At 44.6% G+C, this 22,135-nt stretch overlaps 1 pseudogene; it reads right to left on the reverse strand.

Moving 5' to 3' along the window:
* Positions 1–351: 351 nt before the first annotated feature.
* On the reverse strand, positions 352–13,848 carry LOC118939490 (annotated as a pseudogene).
* Between the last annotated feature and the right edge of the window lie 8,287 nt (positions 13,849–22,135).

Below are 22,135 nucleotides of genomic sequence, written 5' to 3' on the forward strand. Positions count from 1 at the left end.
TAGTGAGCATTTTTCCTTTGCCATAACTGATTCTAATTGGCCGGGACTGGCTCCCCAGTGGGTAGGCCTTGCTACCAAGTGGATGGGCCTATGCCCTCTCAGGCCCACCCATGCCTGCGCCCATGCTTAGTCATATGATAGCCATAGATTAGGGCCTAATTTATTTATTTCAACTGTCTGACTTTATGAACTGTAACTCAGTAGAATCGTTGAAATTGTTGAGTTTATTTTTGTTCAGTGTATATATACATTTTTCCTCAATAGTGTAGCTATCAGCAAGGTCAGAGCTAGTAAGGGGGTACAAAAAGTTAATGTTAATTCACAAAAGTATTTTTTGGGGTGTAGGGGGGATTATTTAAGATACTCTTTGAAGAGGTAGGGTTTCAGATGTTTTCAGAAGCTGGGCAATGACTATGTTGTCCTAGCTTCAGGGGTAAGCTGGATCCGCAGTTTTGGTGCCAGGACAGAAAATAGATTGGACTGGGCTGAGGGGGAGCTGGCCTTCCTTAGGGGTGGGAGGGCCAAGAGAACAGAGGTGACAGAATGGAGTGCTCAGGTTGGGGTGTAGAGTTTGAGCATAGCCTGAAGGTAGGGAGGGGAAGTTACACTTACGTCTCCGTTTGCTCCACAGGAGTTTGTTGGCACAAGCAGGGAGCTCGGCCAGTAGTCCAGACAGGAGATGACAAGCGTCTGGATTAGGACCTGTGCCTTGTTCTGTCTGAGGTAGAGTCATACTCTATGGATGTTGTTGAGAATGAACCTGCAGGAGCGAGTCATTGCTTTGATGTTTGCAGAGAACAATAGGGTGTTGTCTAGAGTCACGCCAAGGTTCTTTACGCTCTGGGAGGGGGACACCGTGGAGTTCTCAATCTTGATGGAGAGGTCTTGGAGCAGGCAGGCCTTCCCCAGGAAGAAAAGCAGCTCCGTCTAGTTGAGGGTAAGGTGTTGGGCCGACGTCCAAATGGAGATTTCTGCCAGGCACACAGAGATGCGTGTCGCCACCTAGGTGGGAAGGAAAAAAGTAGTTGAGTGTCATCCCCATAGCAATGATAGGAGAGACCATGTGAGGATATGACAGAAGCCTGGGGGATACCAGTAGTGAGAGTATGTGGTGCAGTTCATCTCCACGTCACCTGGTAGGAGCGGCCTGCCAGGTAGAATGCAATCCAAGAGTCTGCAGAGCCTGAGAACCCCCTGGGGGGGGGGGGTGATTGTTGAACAGAGGAGAGAGAGTCAGGCTTTGGCAGTTTGGAGAGCATCCGTGACACAGACCAGAGCAGTTTCGGGTGAGTGACCCAACTTGGTTACAGTCAAGAAGATCATTCTGAGAGAGATAGCACGAGAGTTGATCAGGGACACATAGTTGCCACAAGTGTTTTGGAAAGAAAATAAAGGGATTCAGGTCTGTAGTTTTTGACGTCAGATGAGTCTGTTGTTTTCTTGATGAGTGTCTCGGGCCATTTTGAAATCAGATGGGACGCCACCAAGGGTCAATGATGTGCTGATGGAGGAATGGGAGATGGTCTCTGGAGATGGTATGGAGACGGGAGGAGGGGTTGGGGTCGAGTGAGCAGGTTGTCAGGCGGGCGTACCTCACTCGTCAATAGGCTGAGGAAATGAGGAGCGGATGTAATCAACCTTCTTTTCAAAGTGGTTGACAAAGTCATCCTCAGAGAGGGAGGAGGTGGAGGATTAAGGGAAGAGAAGGTGGAAAAGAGTTTCCTAGGGTTAAAAAATGTAGAATGATAAAAACGTGGATTTAGCAGTAGATACAGGTAGAGAGGAGGTAATGAAATGATGATAGGTCCTCCAGAAGTTTAGTTTTCCTTCATTGTCGCTCAGCTGCCCGCAGCCTTGTTCTGTAAGCTCAAAATGAGTCACTTAGCCCCGGAGCGGGAGGGGAGGGCCGAGCCATGGAGACAGGAAGGAGAAGAATTTAGCAGAAGGGAGAGGTGATAGAATAGAAGAAGAGATAGTAGTGGGCTATAGAGAGCATGGCCATCTGAGTAGGGGCTGAGTGGCTGGGGTTGGAGGAAAGGGAGACAGAAAAGGAAACAAAGTAGTGATCAGAGACCTGGAGGGGGGTTGCAGTGAGATTAGTAGGCAAACAGCCTCTAGTAAAGATGAGGTCAAGAATATTGCCTGCCTTGTGAGTTTGAGGGGACTGGGAAATGGTGAGGTCAAAAGAGGCAAGGAGGGGAAACAGAGAGTTGGAAAGAAATGAATCGAAAGCAGACGTCGGGAGGTTGAAGTCACCAAGAGCATTGAGTGACAGTGACAGCATGGAATTCAAATGAACAGATGGGCACGTGAGAGAGGGAGAGAAGAGAAAATCTCAGAGAAATGAGTAGACCTGTGCCACCACTACCACGACCAGATGCTCTCGGACTAGGAGCAAAAACATAGTCAGATGAAGAGAGAGCAGCTGGAGTAACAGTGTTCTCTGGGGTGATACGTCTCGGTCAGGGCCAAAAAGTCAAGGGACTGAAGGGCAGCATAGGCTAAGATGAACTCTGCGTTCTTGACCGCAAATCGGCTGTTTCAAACGCTGCCAGAGACCAGGAATTCCACATGGGTTTTGCGTGCAGGGTACACTAAATTATAAGGGTTACAGCCAAGGCGTGTGGAGCGTCTGTAAAGCCTACATGGAGAGGAGCGAACAGGTATAGAAAACACACATAGTTGCCAAAAGCTACAAAAGAGCAACATTTGATTGGAAAATAACTAGGTAATGAAAATAGTCTGGGTAGCCATTTGACTAGATGTTCAGGAGTCTTATGGCTTGGGGGTAGAAGCTGTTTAGAAGCCGTGTGCCGTGCGGTAGCAGAGAGAACAGTCTATGACTAGGGTGGCTGGAGTCTTTGACAATTTTTAGGGCCTTCCTCTGACACCGCCTAGTATAGAGGTCCTTGGTGATGTACTGGGCCGTTCACACAACCCTCTGTAGTCCCTTGCGGTCGGAGGCCGAGCAGTTGCCATGCCAGTGATGCAGCCAGTCAGGATGATCTCGATGGTGCAGCTGTAGAACGTTTTGTGGATCTGAGGACCCATGCCAAATCTTTTCAGTCTCCTGAGGGAGAATAAGTTTTGTTGTGTCCGTGTCCGCTTCACAACTGTCTTGGTGTGCTTGGACCATGTTCTTTTGTTGGTGACCAAGGAACTTAAAGCTCTCAACCTGCTCCACTGCAGCCCCGTCGATGAGAATGGGGGTGTGCCCAGTCCTCTATTTCCTGTAGTCCACAATCATCTCCTTTATCTTGATCACATTGAGGGAGAGGTTGTTGTCCTGGCATCACATGGCCAGGTGTCTGTCTCATTGTTGTCGGTGATCAGGCCTACCACTGTTGTGTCATCATCAAATGTAATGATGCTGTTGGAGTCATGCCTGGCCGTCCAGTCATGAGCGAACAGGGAGTACAGGAGGAGACTGAGCACGCACCCCAGAGGGGCCTCTGTGTTGAGGATCAGCGTGGTGGATGTGTTGTTACCTACCCTTACCACCTTGGGGCGGCCCGTCAGGAAGTCCAGGATCTAGTTACAGAGGGAGGTGTTTAGTCCCAGGATCCTTAGCTTATTGATGAGCTTTGAGGGCACTACGGTGTTGAACACTGAGCTGTAGTCAATGAATTGCATTCTCACATAGGTGTTCCTTTTGTCCAGGTAGGAAAGGGCAGTGTGGAGTGCAATAGCGATTGCATCATCTGTGGATCTGTTGGGGTGGTATGCAAATTGGAGTGGGTCTAGGGTTAATGGGATGATGGTGTTGATGTGAGCAATGACCAGTCTTTCAAAGCACTTCATGGCTACAGACGTGAGTGCTACGGGTCGGTAGTCATTTAGGCATGTGGAATTTTGGTCAGATTTGCCAAATGGAGGGCGAGGGAGAGCTTTGTATGTGTCTCTGTGTGTGGAGTAAAGGTTGTCCAGAGTTCTTTTCCCTCTGGTTGCACATTTATCATGTTGATAGAAATTAGGTAAAACTGATTTAAGTTTCCCTGCATTAAAGTCCCCGGCTACTAGGAGCGCCACCTCCTCTAGGTGAGCGTTTTCTTCTTTGCTTACGACGGAATACAGCTCATTCAATGCTGTCTTAGTGCCAGCCTCTGACTGAGGTGGTATGTAAACAGCTACAGTTTTGCAACGAGACCGCCACTTACAGCTTCTGCTGAGAAACGAGGGGAGACGGAAGTACTAATACTAGTTGCTAATTGCCTTGCAGAGAGAGGAAACCAATCCCCTTCCAATACAGCTACTGATTACCAAAACAACAACAGTCACAAATTGTCCTGCCCCTTTAATCCCGGTTGATGTGTCAAATAATCATCTGCAATTGAATAGCAGTCAGCAGTTCACATGCCTCGTGGACTACAGGAAGACAGGCAGCACTTGGCCCCAGTAGATGGCCCCAGCTAGCAAAAACACAGTAGTAGACAACAGATAAAGACAAAAAGTCTACTTTTCACTCCTGGAGATATCAGGAGTCCTCTAGCTATAGAATGAAGCACATTGAAGACCATATAAGTACAGAAGAGGTTGTTATGTTAAAGCACTGACAGACTTATGTAGACTTATTACTATGAAATGAATGAAACGGGGCACCCATCCAGTATTGGACAAAAACTGTATTCTAAGAAGACCTGACTTATGAGTTATTTTAGCAATAACTCTATAAGACAAAGGAAAATGGAACAATAGTAATAATTGATCAACATTTAATTACACAAATTAATACACTGCTCAAAAAAATAAAGGGAACACTTAAACAACACAATGTAACTCCAAGTCAATCACACTTCTGTGAAATCAAACTGTCCACTTAGGAAGCAACACTGATTGACAATAAATTTCACATGCTGTTGTGCAAATGGAATAGACAACAGGTGGAAATTATAGGCAATTAGCAAGACACCCCCAATAAAGGAGTGGTTCTGCAGGTGGTGACCACAGACCACTTCTCAGTTCCTATGCTTCCTGGCTGATGTTTCGGTCACTTTGAATGCTGGCGGTGCTTTCACTCTAGTGGTAGCATGAGACGGAGTCTACAACCTACACAAGTGGCTCAGGTAGTGCAGCTCATCCAGGATGGCACATCAATGCGAGCTGTGGCAAGAAGGTTTGCTGTGTCTGTCAGCGTAGTGTCCAGAGCATGGAGGTGCTACCAGGAGACAGGCCAGTACATCAGGAGACGTGGAGGAGGCCGTAGGAGGGTAACAACCCAGCAGCAGGACCGCTACCTCCGCCTTTGTGCAAGGAGGAGCAGGAGGAGCACTGCCAGAGCCCTGCAAAATGACCTCCAGCAGGCCACAAATGTTCATGTGTCTGCTCAAACGGTCAGAAACAGACTCCATGAGGGTGGTATCAGGGTCCGACGTCCACAGGTGGGGGTTGTGCTTACAGCCCAACACCGTGCAGGACATTTGGCATTTGCCAGAGAACACCAAGATTGGCAAATTCGCCACTGACGCCCTGTGCTCTTCACAGATGAAAGCAGGTTCACACTGAGCACATCTGACAGACGTGACAGAGTCTGGAGACGCCGTGGAGAACGTTCTGCTGCCTGCAACATCCTCCAGCATGACCGGTTTGGCGGTGGCAATTCTTTGGGGGGCTGCACAGCCCTTCATGTGGTCGCCAGAGGTAGCCTGACTGCCATTAGGTACCGAGATGAGATACTCAGACCCCTTGTGAGACCATATGCTGGTGCGGTTGGCCCTGGGTTCCTCCTAATGCAAGACAATGCTAGACCTCATGTGGCTGGAGTGTGTCAGCAGTTCCTGCAAGAGGAAGGCATTGATGCTATGGACTGGCCCGCCCGTTCCCCAGACCTGAATCCAATTGAGCACATCTGGGACATCATGTCTCGCTCCATCCACCAACGCCACATTGCACCACAGACTGTACAGGAGTTGACGGATGCTTTATTCCAGGTCTGGGAGGAGATCCCTCAGGAGACCATCCGCCACCTCATCAGGAGCATGCCCAGGCGTTGTAGGGAGGTCATACAGGCACGTGGAGGCCACACACACTACTGAGCCTCATTTTGACTTGTTTTAAGGACAGTACATCAAAGTCGGATCAGCCTGTAGTGTGGTTTTCCACTTTAATTTTGAGTGTTACTCCAAATCCAGACCTCCATGGGTTGATAAATCTGATTTCCATTGATAATTTTTGTGTGATTTTGTTGTCAGCACATTCAACTATGTCAAGAAAAAATTATAAGAATATTTCATTCATTCAGATCTAGGATGTGTTATTTTAGTGTTCCCTTTATTTTTTTGAGCAGTGTATATTTACAAACATTATGAGAATGATCATGGGAAAAGGCAGTTAATAGAGTGAAAGACATGAAGTATTGGCCTGGAGAATATCTGAATATTGAAGGAACGTTATACTCCGTCTGAGCAAGGTCTTTGTTGTTGATACATGGCTCTGCTAGGCTGACTGGAGGATACTGTCACGTTCTGACCTTAGTTATTTTGTTATGTCTTTGTTTAGTATGGTCAGGGCGTGAGTTGGGTGGGTTGTCTGTTCCTTTTTCTATGATTTGGGATTTCTGTGTTTGGCCTGGTATGGTTCTCAATCAGAGGCAGCTGTCAATCGTTGTCCTTGATTGAGAACCATACTTAGGTAGCCTGGTGTCACTTTTGAGTGGTGGGTGATTATTTTCCGTGTTAGTGCCACACGGGACTGTTTCGTTTGTTTCGGTTATTCACGTTGTTATTTTGTAGTTTAGTGTTCATGTAAATAAAGTATCGTTATGGACATTTACCTCACTGATATCTCTTACTCCTCGTCAGAAGAAGAAGACGAGCGTTACAGACACCAAAAGGGAAGATGGCTGTTTGTCCTTTGGTCCTGAGTTGAGCTTCCTCTGTGCTCTTTTCCTCTCCTCAGAGTTGGGGGCTCCTTTCGGTGGTCCTTCTTTGGATTGTGTTCCTCGTTGCTTTCTCTTTTGTCTCTTCCTTGAGTTGTGGAGATTGCACTCTGATTGTCTTCTCCTTCTTTCCTTGAGGAAAGTTAGCTTAAATCTACCGTTCAGGCTACACTAGCTCTTTAAAGTCTTATGTCTTCTTCTGAGACTGTTTAATGCATGAGCTCTTCTATCCCAATTTCTGTACTGGATTACAGGTGCCATTCCCTAAAAGGCACTTTTCCTAATTTATCAGTTTACCTAGTTCTTGACATTAAAAGTGAAGGTCCAGAACCTGTGGTCAGCCTGCTGAAGATGAAGGTTCTTCTCCCTTGAGGAGCTGTTGAGCACAGAGCAGGGCATAGAGTACAAGGATAAGAGAGAGAGAGAGAGAGAGAAGCAGTGCTTTTCTAGTCCTGTGTGGTCACATGGTATCGCACCTACTGTAAGTGTGAAGTGCCACTTTTATGACCCTTTGTCTTAAAGTTACTACAAGCTCCACTCCGTTGAGCTATGTGTGAGGTCTGTGCGTGTACATGAGTGGAGTGGGATTTTTGGAGTAGCGGAATCCTTTTGGTAACATGATATCCTCACTGGTCCCACTCCCATTCACAAGGAGGCGATAGCAAAGTGTTATTTTTGTCTTAATTTTATGAAAACAAGGAAGAGTTGCATTCCCTTGCTAACAGTGTTGCCAACTTAGCAACTTTGTAGCTAGATTTAGAGAGTTTTCAGACCCCTCCAGTGACTTTTATTAGTAAAAGTGTTTAGTGACAAATGTAGCTACTTTTTAATATTGCTCTAGCCACTTTTGGTTGATTTAGCTACTTCTCTGTTTGAGTGTGCTCACTCGGCTGTGCTCGCTGTGCTGCTTGTGGTTCCGCCGGCTGCTGCTTGTGTGTGCACCTGCCCCCTGATCCTCTCCAGTCTGCTGCAGCAGCGAATGAATCCAATTTATTAAGTTGGTACCTTGTTGTTAAAAAGTTCAAACATATATTTAATCAGTTCTTTTTTGTTCTCCTTCAAACATTCTATTTAGTTTTACTTTGGAGAACTGATCATTGCATGAGAGACTGTGGGACAGCATACATTTAAAAAAATGTCACAAAAAAATATGTGCATACACAAATCAATACTATGCCATGATGTCATCTAGAGACTTCGAGCTAAAAATTGAGCAACCAACAGCTACTTTCCTTGAAAAATAGTTGGAAACACTGTCTACTAGTATAATCTATCTGGCAACCTGGCTAGCTGGCTTTAGCCTGGCTAAAAACATAGCAATCTAGCAATTGAAAAAATATGCCCAGCAAATATTCTTATAATTGCCGGAGTAACCGAAAAGATTATCCCAGTTTGATATGCTGCTTGTGTATTCATTCCCATATCAGTAAAAAATGTACCGTCAAGTTTTGGTCACAGATAAAATAAATCACATGGCTAGCTACTTGGCTACAGCAGATTATACCATTTCACAATAGCCTGTAACTAGATATTACTTCTAAACAAAATACCTTTTCGGGTGAACTCTTGGTTTTTCTTATCTTATTTGTAGTGAAAGCAAAATAAGAGTCTCTTGTCTTGTTGTCTTCCCTTGCTAGCAAGTTGGCTAAACACTGCAAGCTAGCTAGCCTTTTAGCTTCCCACGTGAAATAATCTGATTTCTAATGAAATTGTCACGCCTGCTCCCGCTCTCCCTCGAGCGCCAGGCTGCCCTTCATTAAGCACACCTGTCACCATCAGTACGCACAACAGCGCTCATTGGACTCACCTGGACTCGTTCCCTTTGTTGATAGTCCCCGCCTATAATTATCTGCTCCCCCGTTTGTTTCCGGTGTCTGCATTAATGTTGTAATGTGTTCATGTCCAGACGCTGTCCTGTCCTATGTCCTTTGATAATTAAATGTTCACTCCCTGTACCTGCTTCTCGACTCTACCAGCGTCGAGCCTTACAGAATGCTGACACCACTATAAGAAGCATCAGGGAGGTTTGGGTTTTTGTGTTTTGGTTGGTGGCGTCGGGTCCGGGTGCCGTCGCCGAGGTAGCCTCAGCTAGCTTGTCGGTCTTCCACGCCATAGCTGGCTCCGAGGTCTTCTTGTCTCGGTGGGCTTGTCAGGGACCCACGCCACGTCATGCTTCAGTCGGCCCATCAGGCTCCCACGCCTCAGCCGGTTCGTCGGGCTCCCACACCTCTACCCGGCCCAGGTGGGACGCCGGGTGGTGCCCCTAGAGGAGGGGTACTGTCACGCCTGCTCCCGCTCTGCCTCTCTGGCATTCGAGGGCACCAGGCTGCCCATCATTACGCACACCTGTCACCATCATTATGCGCAGCAGCGCTCATTGGACTCACCTGGACTCCTTCCCTTTGTTGATTGCTCCGTCTATAACTGTCTGCTCCCCCGTTTGTTTCCGGTGTCTGCATTAATGTCGTTAAGTGTTTATGTCCAGATGCTGTCCTGTCCTGTTCCATGTCCGTTGATAATTAAATGTTCACTCCCTGTACCTGCTTCGCGTCTCTACCAGCATCGATCCGTACAGACATAATATGCCCTGGCAAGTATTATTATACTTGCCAGTGTAACCTACAGTACAACAAGCATTTGCTCTCATATCAGCAAAAAATATATCATCATTTTTAGTGACATATTTTTTTTAAAAGCACGACTATCCGTTTTAGCCTAGAATAAAGTTATCACATCTAGGGGGGGGTTCATTAAGGCTACAATGTTGGTTTATTTGAACAGTCGCTGAGATTATATTTGGTTATCATTGCAAAATAGAAGACTCATCTCTTCAGTAGGTCCTATGATTGAGTGTAGTCTGGCCTAGGGGTGTGAAGGTGAATGGAAAGGCATTGGAGCAATAAACCGTCCTTGCTGTCTCTGCCTGGCTGGTTCCCTTCTCTCCACTGGGATTCTCTGCCTCTAACCCTATTACGGGGGCTGAGTCACTGGCTTTACTGGTGCTCTTCCATCCCGTCCCTAGGAGGGGTGCGTCACTTGAGTGGGTTGAGCTACTGACGTGATCTTCCTGTCTGGGGTTTGGCGCCCCCCTCGGGTTCGCGCTGTGGGGGAGATCTTCCTGGGCTATACTCAGCCTTGTCTCAGGGTAGTAAGTTGGTGGTTTGAAGATATCCATCTAGTGGTGTGGGGGCTGTGCTTTGGCAAAGTGGGTGGGGTTATATCCTGCCTGGTTGGCTCTGTCTGGGGGTATCAACGGACGGGGCCATGGTGTCTCCCAACCCCTCCTGTCTTAGCCTCCTGTATTTATGCTGCAATAGTTTATGTGTCGGGGGGTTAGGGTCAGTCTGTTATGTCAGGACTATTTCTCCTGTCTTATCCGGTGTCCTGTGTGAATTTAAGTATGCTCCCTCTAAATCTCTCTCTCTCTCTCCCTCCCCTCTCGGAGGACCTATCCCTAGGACCATGCCTCAGGACTACCTGGCCTGATGACTCCTTGCTGTCCCCAGTCCACCTGGTCATACTGCGACTGCAGTTTCAACTGTTCTGCCAGTGGCTATGGAGCACTGACCTGTTCACCGGACGTGCTACCTTGTCCCGGACCTGCTGTTTTCGACTCTCTCTACCGCACCTGCTATCTCTAACTCTGAATGCTCACCTATGAAAAGCCAACTGTCATTTACTCCTGAGGTGCTGTTGCACCCTCTACAACCACTGTGATTATTATTATTTGACCCTGCTGGTCATCTATGAACGTTTGAAAGTATTGGCCATGTACTGTCATAATCTCAACCCGGCACAGCAAGAAGAGGACTGGCCACCCCTCAGAGCCTGGTTCCTCTCCAGGTTTCTTCCTAGGTTCCAGCCTTTCTAGGGAGTTTTTGCAAGCCACCGTGCTTCTACATCTGAGTTTCTTGCTGTTTGGGGTTTTAGCCTGGGTTTCTGTATCCTCTCTAGGGTATGTGGGACGCTAGCGACATCCAGTGAGATTGCAGAGCGCCAAATTCAAATACAGAAATACTCATTATAAAAATTCAGAAAACAAAACATATTTTACAAAGGTTTAAAGATGAACTTCTTGTGAATCCAACCACGGTGTCAGATTTTTTAAATGCTTTACGGCGAAAGCATACCGTACGATTATTTGAGAACATAGCCCAGTTGACAAATTATTACAAACAGTAACCAGCCAAGCAGAAGCGTTACAAAACTCAGAAATAGAGATCAAATTAATCCCTTACCTTTGATGATCTTCATATGGTTGCACTCAGAAGACATTAAATTACTCAAATGTTCCTTTTGTTCGATAAAGTCTCTTTATATCCAAGAACCTCAGTTTTGTTCGCGCATTTTCTTCAGTAATCCACAGGCTCAAACGCAGTCAAAACAGGCAGACAAAAAAAAACTAAATTGTATCCGTAAAGTTCATAGAAACATGTCAAACACAATGTTTATATTCAATCCTCAGATTGTTTTTAGCCTAAAGGATCTATAATATTTCAACCGGACAATAACGTTGTCAATATAAAAGGTAAACAAGAAATGCACTCTCTCGGGATTGCGCATGAAAAAGCTCTGTGACACGTCAGGGTCCACACATTCAGACTGGTCTTACTCCCTCATTTATAAGAATACAAGCCTGAAACAATTTCTAAAAAATGTTGACATCTAGTGGAAGGCATAGGAACTGCAAATTGAGTCCTAAGTCAATGGATACTGTAATGGAATTGAATAGAAAACTACAAAAAAATTATAATAATACTTCCTGAATGGATTTGTCTTAGGTTTTCGCCTGCCAAATCATTTCTGTTATACTCACAGACACTATTTTAACAGTTTTGGAAACGTTACAGTGTTTTCTATCCAAATATACCAGTTATATGCATATCATATCTTCTGGGCCCGAGTAGCAGGCCGTTTAATTTGGGCATGCTTTTCATCCAAAATTCCGAATGCTGCCCCCAACCCTAGAGAAGGTATAGCACTTTGTGACTTCGGCTGAGGTAAAAAGGGATTAAAAAATACATTTGATTGATTGATTGATTGAAGGAACCAAGCAAGCTTCAAGCTTCATAAATAAGAATTTGTTCTTAACTGACCTGCCTAGTTAAATAAAGGTTCAATAAAAAATAAAAACATGTAATTGCCTACACAACACTGCCCCCACGGCTATGGAAGGGATGACACGAAGCGTAAAATGCTCATGCGGCACGAGAGTACGTTGATCACAGTTGATAACCATGGCAATATATGCTAAGAAGCAAACCTTACTGAAGCACAAATTCGTATCACTCTGTATTGGCCTATCTATCTCAATTCCGTTAAATTTCTTTCTTTCTATACATTGTTCCATAAATATAATTTTCTCTTACTTCATGCTAGTTACAATCGCACAAAAACATACCGACACATCAAAGAAAACAAAAGGGGCATAGAAAGTGGTGCAGACCAGGAGGCAGGCATCAATTTCCTCAAGTTCTCATTTAAGCTTAAACTCCATTAGCTATGTGCTCTCACCAGGCATAGAGCCACCATGCCTCTGGACTGCATCACTTCCTGTGGGCGCCTGCCTGGAACACAAAAACATGGGGGGTTTACACAGAGTTAAAGATAGCGTTCCCCTAATCATACGTTGCATGCATTAACCAATGGTTGCGTGCCACATCATAGACTGTGCCGTTGGGCACCAGATTGCTATAACATATTATGTGGTTAGCTGATACGTAAAATACCTATCCAGGCATTGTGAGATCTGGCATGCGTCAGCATTGCCTGGGCAAAGGAATGTGCCCAATATCACAGAGTTAAAATCACATGATCTATAACCAATAAAAATGCTTTACTTAGTCCATGCAAATCTGTGACACATACAGTACACTTATACACACACAAGTGTGTATGTGTTTATGCATGCATGTGTATGCAAGTGTACCTGTATATCCTGTGCTTTCTGTGCCCTTACTTTATCCTTCTTGATGGAGAGTGAATATAAGACATCAGCTTCATATTGACCCGGGATAAACAGGGTCTATATAAAGCTGATGTCAGACAGACGTTTGAGTCCATGGTGATCCGTTGTGAAAGACCTGTCATGTTGTGATGTGTGATGTGATGATAATCTGTTCTCCTCAATCTCTTGACAAGAAGCTTCATGCTGGAAGAACACAACAGCAGCCCAATGTGGTTTTGCATGAGGAAATAGAACATGGTCAATCACAGGTCCCTGTTTCAGTATTATATGTTGGATAAAAGAATCAAGACCGACACCAATGTCAAGTTCAATAACCGTGTTCAAGCATTGTTTAAGTCCCTACACACAGAGTCAGGGGAACAGCCCTTCTAGTCGATTACCTATCAACTAGACTCTGTAACATCATCCTTTTCAATAGACAGTGCAAACATAACGGCAGAACATTCAAGTCATAACAATTGAAAAAGCATTACATGTTCCTTTTACTTCAGTTGTCATCTTCCTCTTTTTGTTGTTGTATCATAAACAGAGGACAAGTTAACACAGTCCCTTGCTTACAGAGTAAGCCTGTCCGGTGGCTTGCAAAGCCGACTCACCCATCAGTAAGTATGGGGTCTGATGGGTAGGATTAGGGCCACGAGCTGGAAAGCTTGGTGGGGTAGATGCCTCGCCTTCAGTTGGCTCATGTCTCAATTCTGCGCCCCTTGACCTTAGGCCTGGACTGTGATCCAGCTCATCTAGGTGAGTGTATGGTGTGTTCTGGTTTGTCTGCTCTGCTACGCGCAGATCCACCCAATTGAGATGATAGAGGGAGCCACCAACATCCACCCGGTTAGAATGTGGTGCAACTCTCTGTAGGCACGTGCCCAGCCTCCAAAGTCCTGTGTGGTCTCCCAGCAGCGGTTTCATCCTTCATCTTTTCACCCACGTCCAGCTCTGGTAGGTCTCGAGCAGTGCAGTCGTAGAAGCACTTAGCGAGCTGCTTTCTGTGTCGCAATTTGTCCATGACGCCCACCATGACACAGGGCTCAAGTAGCTTGTTAGCTACCGGGATGGTAGTCTTCAGATGTCCGGACAGAAGGTGTTGCGCTGGGCTGTTAATGTTTTCGGTGGGTGTGTTCCTCCACTGTAAGATGGCTTTCCATGGGCCGTTGCTGTCACGCAAGGCCCTGCTTCACAGTTTTTTTGCAATCTTGACAGCTGACTCTGCCTTGCCATTTGCCTTTGGGTGTCTTGGAGAGGAGGTCACGTGGACAAACTCCCATTCTGAGGCGAAACGCTTGAACTGTGCAGCGAATTGTGGGCCATTGTCCGTGATGACCTTGTCAGGCTGGCCTTGCCTTGCAAACTGAGCCTTGCAACGCTTTATGACCCTCTCTGCAGACAAGTCAATTACCCCAACACCAGAGTAATGATCAACAATGAGAAGATATTTTGTCTGTCAATTTGTCTGTGGCTGAATAAGTCCATGCTGACGATTTGCCAGGCCCTTGTGGCCAGTTTGTGGTTTCCTTTTGCTGTTCATGAGCATACTCGTTGCATGTGGTACAGCTGCTGACATAGTCTTTAATTTCTGCTTGCATGTTTGACCAGTATAATGTTTCACGAGTAAAAGCATCTCTGGACATAGTGATTTGGGGAAAATGACCCTCTGACCTCTGAACAAGATGCAATTTTGCATCTCATCTCGAAAGGTCCAGTATTCTCTCACTGTGAAAGGTGTCTTATGTCATGCAATAAAATGCAAATGAATTACTTAAAAATCATACAATGTGATTTTCTGGATTTTTGAAGTGTGCCTATGATAAAAATTACAGACCTCTACATGCTTTGTAAGTAGGGAAAACCTGCAAAATCGGCAGTGTATCAAATGCTTGTTCTCCCCACTGTAAATGTCACGTTCACTGTTCTGCTCTGAACACTGAGTGACATCATCAACACAGTGAATCTTGTTCTCACTCTTCTTTTGCTTTTGACACACATTTTTGCAAGTGATTATTAGTTCCACAAGCTCTGCATGGTTTTCCGTAGGCAGGGTAGTGCTCTTTGCCCCGTGCATGTGCATTTCCACAGTATTTGCATGCTATGGGGCTCTCTGTGTTCACCATTTGCAGTGAATTACTCTGCCTCGATTGGTTTTGTCTGAATGTCTGCCTGGCAACAGCGTGAACAGTATCAGCATCTGAGCGTCGGGTTTCCATTTCCCTTGCTCTCATTCTCATGTCAGTGACTTCGGCAGTGCTGCACATTTCAATGTCAGTTAGTAATGTTAAGCCTCTCTCTCTTAGTAGATGCCGGCATGTATCCTCTTTGCAATTCCCAGTACTATTTTGTCACGAATCAGTTCATCTTTCAATCCCCCATATTCACAAGTAGCAGATATTTTTCTCAAATGGGGTAAAAAGTTGTGTACTGACTCACCCTCTTCCTGTTTGCAGCTTCCAAAGGACAAACCGCTCGTAAATGACGTTCCTCGTGGGTTTGAAGTGATTCTCCAATGCATCCAGTATAGCCTTTAGATCACTCTGTTGTTGTGCTGTGAGGGTGAGATTGTGCCGGTAGATATGCCTGTATTCGCTGCCCATTAAGCTCCTCAGAGTTGCCCCTTGGACCTCGTTGGGTTTCTCATGTAGACCAGTGGCCAGCGCATAGTCCTCAATTTTATCCCTGAAGTTCTCCCAATTAGTATTTCAGTCCCCTATGAGAACCATGGAATTTGGTGGCAGAATGTTCGCTGCCATAACGATGAAATAGGAGATCTCTTTGCCATCAGCCTTTGAGGTAGGTAGAGATGCTAGCTAGCCAGCTAACAACGAGTTGATCAGTGATGTAACTAATGCTAGCAGTAGGAAACAGTGTGTGTTTGCATATTGGGCATAACGGCGCCCATACCGTACTGCTATAAAAATAACAAACGTGTGGTTTTCGAGCAACTTCTGACACCATGTTTCAGTATCATATGTTGGATAAAAGAATAACGACCGACACCAATGTCAAGTTCAATAATCTTGTTGAAGCATTGTACAAGTCCCTACACACAGAGTCCAGATAACAGCCCAGCTAGTCGATTACCTATCAACTAGACTCCATAATGGTCCCCTCAGACATACAATGTTTCTGCCTCTGTGGTTTAACCACAGATGAAGTAGGTTTGGTCAAATACCCATTCTGCTTGGTGGTTATATGTTTCAAAGATGATTGACAATAGAGTGGCCTACTTGATCGCATTGTTTTTATAACCCTCGTTAAGGTGTTTGTTGGCGGGCCTGACTCGAGACGTCCTATGTAAAGATGTGTGCTGAGAGTCAGGAAGCAAGTACAGGGAGTGAATATTTAATAAATAAACTAAACATAATACCAAACGTGAAAAACTACCAGCACACAGACATGAAACAGAAACAATAACACCTTGAGAAGGAACCAAAGGGAGTGACATAAATAGGGCAGGTAATTGAGGAGGTGATGGAGTCCAGGGGAGTGTCAATAAGTGCAGCGTGCGTGACGATGGTGACAGGCGTGCGTAATAATCAGCAGTCTGGTGACCTAGAGGCAAGAGAGGGAGTATACGTGACATCCTGTTACAAAACTCTAAAAAAAAATATATATATATTTTATATTTGAGATTCTTCAAAGTAGCCACCCTTTGCCTTGATGACAGCTTTGCACACTCTTGACATTCTCTCAACCAGCTTCATGAGGTAGTCACCTGGAATGCATTTCAATTAACAGATGTGCCTTGTTAAAAGTTAATTGTGGAATTTCTTTCCTTCTTAATGCTTTTAAGCCAATCAGTTGTGTTGTGACAAGGTACGCGTGGTATACAGCAGATATCCCTATTTGGTAAAAGACCAAGTCCATATTATGGCAAGAACAGCTCAAATAAGCAAAGAGAAACGACAGTCCATCATTACTTTAAGACATGAAGGTCAGTCAATGCAAAATATTTCAAGAACATTGAAAGTTCCTTGTACAGTCGCAAAAACCATCAAACGCTATGATGAAACTGGCTCTCATGACGAATGCAACAGGAAAGGAAGACACAGAGTTACCTCTGCTGCAGAGGATAAATTCAATAGAGTTAACTACACCTCAGATTGCAGCCCAAATAAATGCTTCAGAGAGTTCAAGTAATAAACACATCTCAACATCAACTGTTCAGAGGAGACTGCATGAATTAGGCTTCATGGTCGAATTGCTGCAAATAAATCACTAAAGGACACCTATAAGAAGAAGAGACTTGCTTGGGCCAAGAAACACGAGCAATGGACATTACAACGGTGGAAATCTGTCCTTTTGTCTGATGAATCCAAATTTGAGATTGTTTGTTCCAACCTCCGTGTCGTTGTGAGATGCAGAGTAGGATGAACAGATGATCTCTGCATGTCTGGTTCCCACTGGGAAGCATGGAGGAGGAGGTGTTATGGCGTGGGGGGGCTTTGCTGGTGACACTGTCAGGGATTTATTTAGAATTCAAGGCACACTTAACCAGTATGGCTACCACAGCATTTTTCAGCGATACGCCATCCCATTTGGTTTTCATTTTTCAGCAGGACACTGACCAAAGCACACCTCCAGACTGTGTAAGGCCTATTTGACCAAGAAGGAGAGTGGTGAAGTGCTGCATCAGATGACCTTGCTTCCACAATCACTGACCTCAACCCAATTGAGATGGTTTGGGATGAGTTGGACTGCAGAGTGAAGGAAAAGCAGCCAAAAAGTGCTCAGGATATGTGGGAACCCAGTCAAGACTGTTGGAAAAGCATTCCTCACAAAGCTGGTTGAGAGAATACCAAGAGTCTGCAAAGCTGTCAAGGCAAAGGGTGGCTACTTTGAAGAATCTAAAATCTAAAATATATTTTGAATTGTTTAACACTTTTTTGGTTACTACATGATTCCATGTTTTATGTCATAGTTTTGATGTCTTCACTATTATTCAACAATGTAGAAAATAGTAAAAATAAAGAAAAAACCTTGAATGAGTAGGTGTGTCCAAAATTTTAACTGGTACTGTACCTGATGCCTGTCAGTCAAGATGAGTGCACTAAATTGAGCCTCCTCTTCCTCGGTGAGAGTGGAAAAGATCATGGAAGTTGGTTTAATTAATTGGTGTACTTACGTGACTCACCAACTCTTTCTATGACTGAGATAGTAACCACAAGACAGTCAGAAATATCTCTTTAATCTTAGAAATCACAGTCTGATTGCGTTACATCGAGGATATTACACATATAATGATACAATTTGAATTAATTAACTGATCTAATTCTATGAGTAGAATTGCAGATATACCGCCCACGGAGAGATGACACATACATCTCCGAATGTACTCAAGGAAGCAATCAAAGCTTGAATCAACTTCGCTTACTTTCAGCCTTATACCCACAAATGGACCCATAACCCATGTAATAATTTTCCATCGGTCTGCTGCTGTGTCCACAGAGAGCCTATCAGCCGTATCAATCGGGTAAATAGGAGCACTCACCATCACTGTTTACTCATACCTGTTCCACAGCATATCTCAGCCAATCAAACAGGACTGTTGAGTATTGACTGGAAGTATTGACTGGAAGAAGGAGGGAGAGGGAGAAGGGGGAGTAGAGCGAGGGAAAGGGAGAAAGAAGAGCGAGCGAGGGAAAGGGAGAAAGAAGAGCGAGAGATGGAAGGAGAGGGAGTGAAAGAGAAGAGGAGAGGGAAAGAGGCAGCGAGAGAGAAGAGCGAGAGGGAGGGAAAGAGAAAGAGAGGGAGCGAGGGAGAGAGAGAAGAGCGAGAGGGAGAGAACAGAGTGAGGGAAGGAGCGAGACAGAGTGAGAGAACCTTGACCATATCCCCACTCGACGAGACAGAAGGACAGAGGACTGCATGCCATTTTGAAATTCAAACCTACAAAAACAACAGCAGTGCTTTCCATTCAAACTGTTGTCAGTGCTGCTACAGTATGCCTCCACGAATCGGCTATGGAGACAAACACTGTATAATCTGTGCAGGGGATCGAAACTATCAATCCGTAATCATGAGAGAACCTGTGGCCCCGAGTTACTGTTCAAACACCCTTTTTTGTCTTTGTTTTATTTGCCAACATGTAGGAGGAAGGAAAAACCTCCCAACAAAACAAGAAGGGAGCTCTGTAAGACAAACAAAATAGATGAATACTTGACATGAACGGTTCACTGGCTCATCCGCTGGATGAACATCTACTGTATCCAATCAAATCAATTCAGGAAATATGTTTCCGGTGATATAGCCTTCTCCACTGAGAGCCCAAGACAATGTATTATCTGTCAATAGGCAATGTGCTACCTGCCTGGAAGAGAAGCACTCCAACCCAGAAGACATTTATATCGTAATCGGACTATGGTCTCTCCCAGCACTAGTCATAACCCAATAGAGAGTCTGTGATGAGGTTTCCTCCTCAAGATGATTGGGACTGCCTCTACTGTGGAAATATGTACACACACACGCGCACGCACGCACGCACGCACTTGCGTGCATGTAAGTACGCACATGCATGCATTTAGACACTAATGTGTACACACACACACACACACACAGGGTAAATGGATCTGCAGAGCATGTATCTCTATGTAATACATTGTATTCCATAACCCTATCAGCTGATGACACAATCAAGCAAGTGACCAGATGCTTCCAAGGCATGTGTTCCACTCATTAAACTCTCATCTTTCTCTCTGTCCTTTCATTCTCTCATTCTCTCCATCTCTGTCCAGGGTCAATTGGTCCACCATCTGCCCTGTCAACATGTTGCCAATTTCTTTTTCCCAATTTGTTTCGAGTGAATTGAAGTGAACTTCCAATAGCTTTTTTCCCAATTTGATGCCTCTCCTTGCTAGTCCCTATTGAGCATGTGCATTCACTCTAACACTCACAATGTCATCTCTAGTATCTTATTTTAGAAAGAACACAGAGGACACAAATTAGAATTGGTCAGAGACGATGGAAACTGTGGTGTAATAACGATGGGCACACGCACACAAAGAAAGACAGAGAGAGAGAGAGAGAGAGAGAGACAGACATCAATAGGGTGAGAGAGAGGTAAAAATAGGACAAGACAGAGTGTCAGAGAGAAAGAGTGACTCTCCAGTCACAAGGTGTTACAATCCCCAGTCTTCTTCATATAGGGTGTTGTTCATCAGGGGACTCCTTAAGTCCAGGTTGCCTCACCCTGTTTCAGTCCATTGTCTTCTGTTTTCTGCCAAATTAACACAACCCTGCTCTGGGCTACTCTAATGCTGTTACTGGCTGGAGATGGGAAGGGAAGTATGGCTAAATTACTAAATTACTTTGACCTTTGACTTCGTAGCGGATGAGACCTGAGGCTCCCCACAAATCAGAAAAAAACGACTTCTGTTTCCATTACATAACAAAGGTCAGCAAATATACATAAATAAAATAGACACAGAATATAAATTATACCTAGAGGAGATGAAATGTGTGTACGGTAAACGTGTGTAGATGTGTGGAGAGCACTTATTAGTTCTGTGGATGATTCAATGCTCTCTATGGGAATATGGCGATTAGGCTTCGGCAGTAAATCCAACAGTGACTTCTGTTTGTCATTTTTCCCTTTCTCTCCTTTTCCATTGAAAAAGGCATATAGAGGAAATTATGTGAAGGAAACTCTGCTTGGATAGGGTGTGTTTAGCTGTGTACAGTACAGTATGTGTGTGTGTGTGTGTGTGTGTGTGTGTGTTCGTCTGTAAGGCTGATACAGGTGGGTAAGTAAACATAGTCTCTTTCTCTATGCCTCTCCTTGACTTTCTGCCAACCTCATTCTCTTTCTCAGGTACCTTCTGCCTCTATGTTGCACACTCTCTCAGGTTGAATGGGGGTGTGAGGTTGAATGGGGGTGTGAGCATGTGTGGATGAAAACACAAACGTGATTTTCTCATTTACTCTACGGAAATGCAAACAATGTGTGTGTGTGCATAGGTCTGTTATGGAGACGGGAAGACCAGTAGCCACACAGGCCCATTAAGATAAGCCCTGCCTCCCTTTCAGACAAAGTACATAAACAAACCCTGAGACCTCCTGCTGTGCTCCCGTCATATCTCGCTCACACACACACACACACACACACACACACACACATACACACACACACACACACACACACACACACACACACACACACACACACACACACACACACACACACACACACACACACACACACACACACACACACACACACACACACACACAGTAGACCTACTATTCTCTACAGGCATAGAAAGGATCAGACACACATGTATTTATTCATTTAGTTATTTTTGATTTCACCTTTAATTTACCAGGGAGTCATGCTGAGACCAAAGTTGGACCGCAGAGTGAAGTAAAAGCGGTCAACAAGTGCTCAGTATATATGGAAACTCCTTTAAGACTGTTGGAAAAGCATTCCAGGTGAAGCTGGTTGAGAGAATGAGTGTGCAAAGCTGTCATTAAGGCAAAGGGTGGCTACTTTGAATATATTTTGATTTGTTTAACACTTTTTTGGTTACTTCATAATTCCATATGTATTATTTCATAGTTTTGATGTCTTCACTATCATTCTACAATGTAGAAAATGTTAAAAATAAAGAAAAACCCTTGAATGAGTAACTGTGCAAGAAATCATAGGGGGCAGAGAGCTGCAGCAATATGGATCAAGCATATCAGACCTAGTGGATTTTTTAAAACATAAATCTGCATGTAATCTAGCACATCATGCATAGTACAGTGAAGGAAAAAAGTAGTTGATCCCCTGCTGATTTTTTTACGTTTGCCCACTGACAAAGAAATGATCGGTCTATAATTTTAATTGTAGGTTTATTTGAAAAGTGAGAGACAGAATAACAACAAACAAATCCAGAAAAACTCATGTTATAAATTGATTTGCATTTAAAGAAGGAAATTAGTATTTGACCTCTCGCAATCAGAAAGATTTCTGGATCCCAGGTGTATTTTATACAGGTAACGAGCTGAGATTAGCAGCACACACTTAACGGGAATGCTCCTAATCTCAGCTTGTTACCTGTATAAAACACACCTGTCCACAGAAGCAATCAATCAATCAGATTCCAAATACTCCACCATGTCAGGGACAAGATTGTAGACCTACACAAGGCTGGAATGGGCTACAAGACCATCGCCAAGCAGCTTGGTGAGAAGGTGACAACAGTTGGTGCGATTATTTGCAAATGGAAGAAACACAAAAGAACTGTCAATCTTCCTCGGCCTGCGGCTCCAAGCAAGATCTCACCTCGTAGAGTTGCAATGATCATGAGAACGGTAAGGAA

Source organism: Oncorhynchus mykiss, chromosome 16 (assembly GCF_013265735.2).
Source record: "Oncorhynchus mykiss isolate Arlee chromosome 16, USDA_OmykA_1.1, whole genome shotgun sequence".
Classification (NCBI taxonomy): domain Eukaryota; kingdom Metazoa; phylum Chordata; class Actinopteri; order Salmoniformes; family Salmonidae; genus Oncorhynchus; species Oncorhynchus mykiss.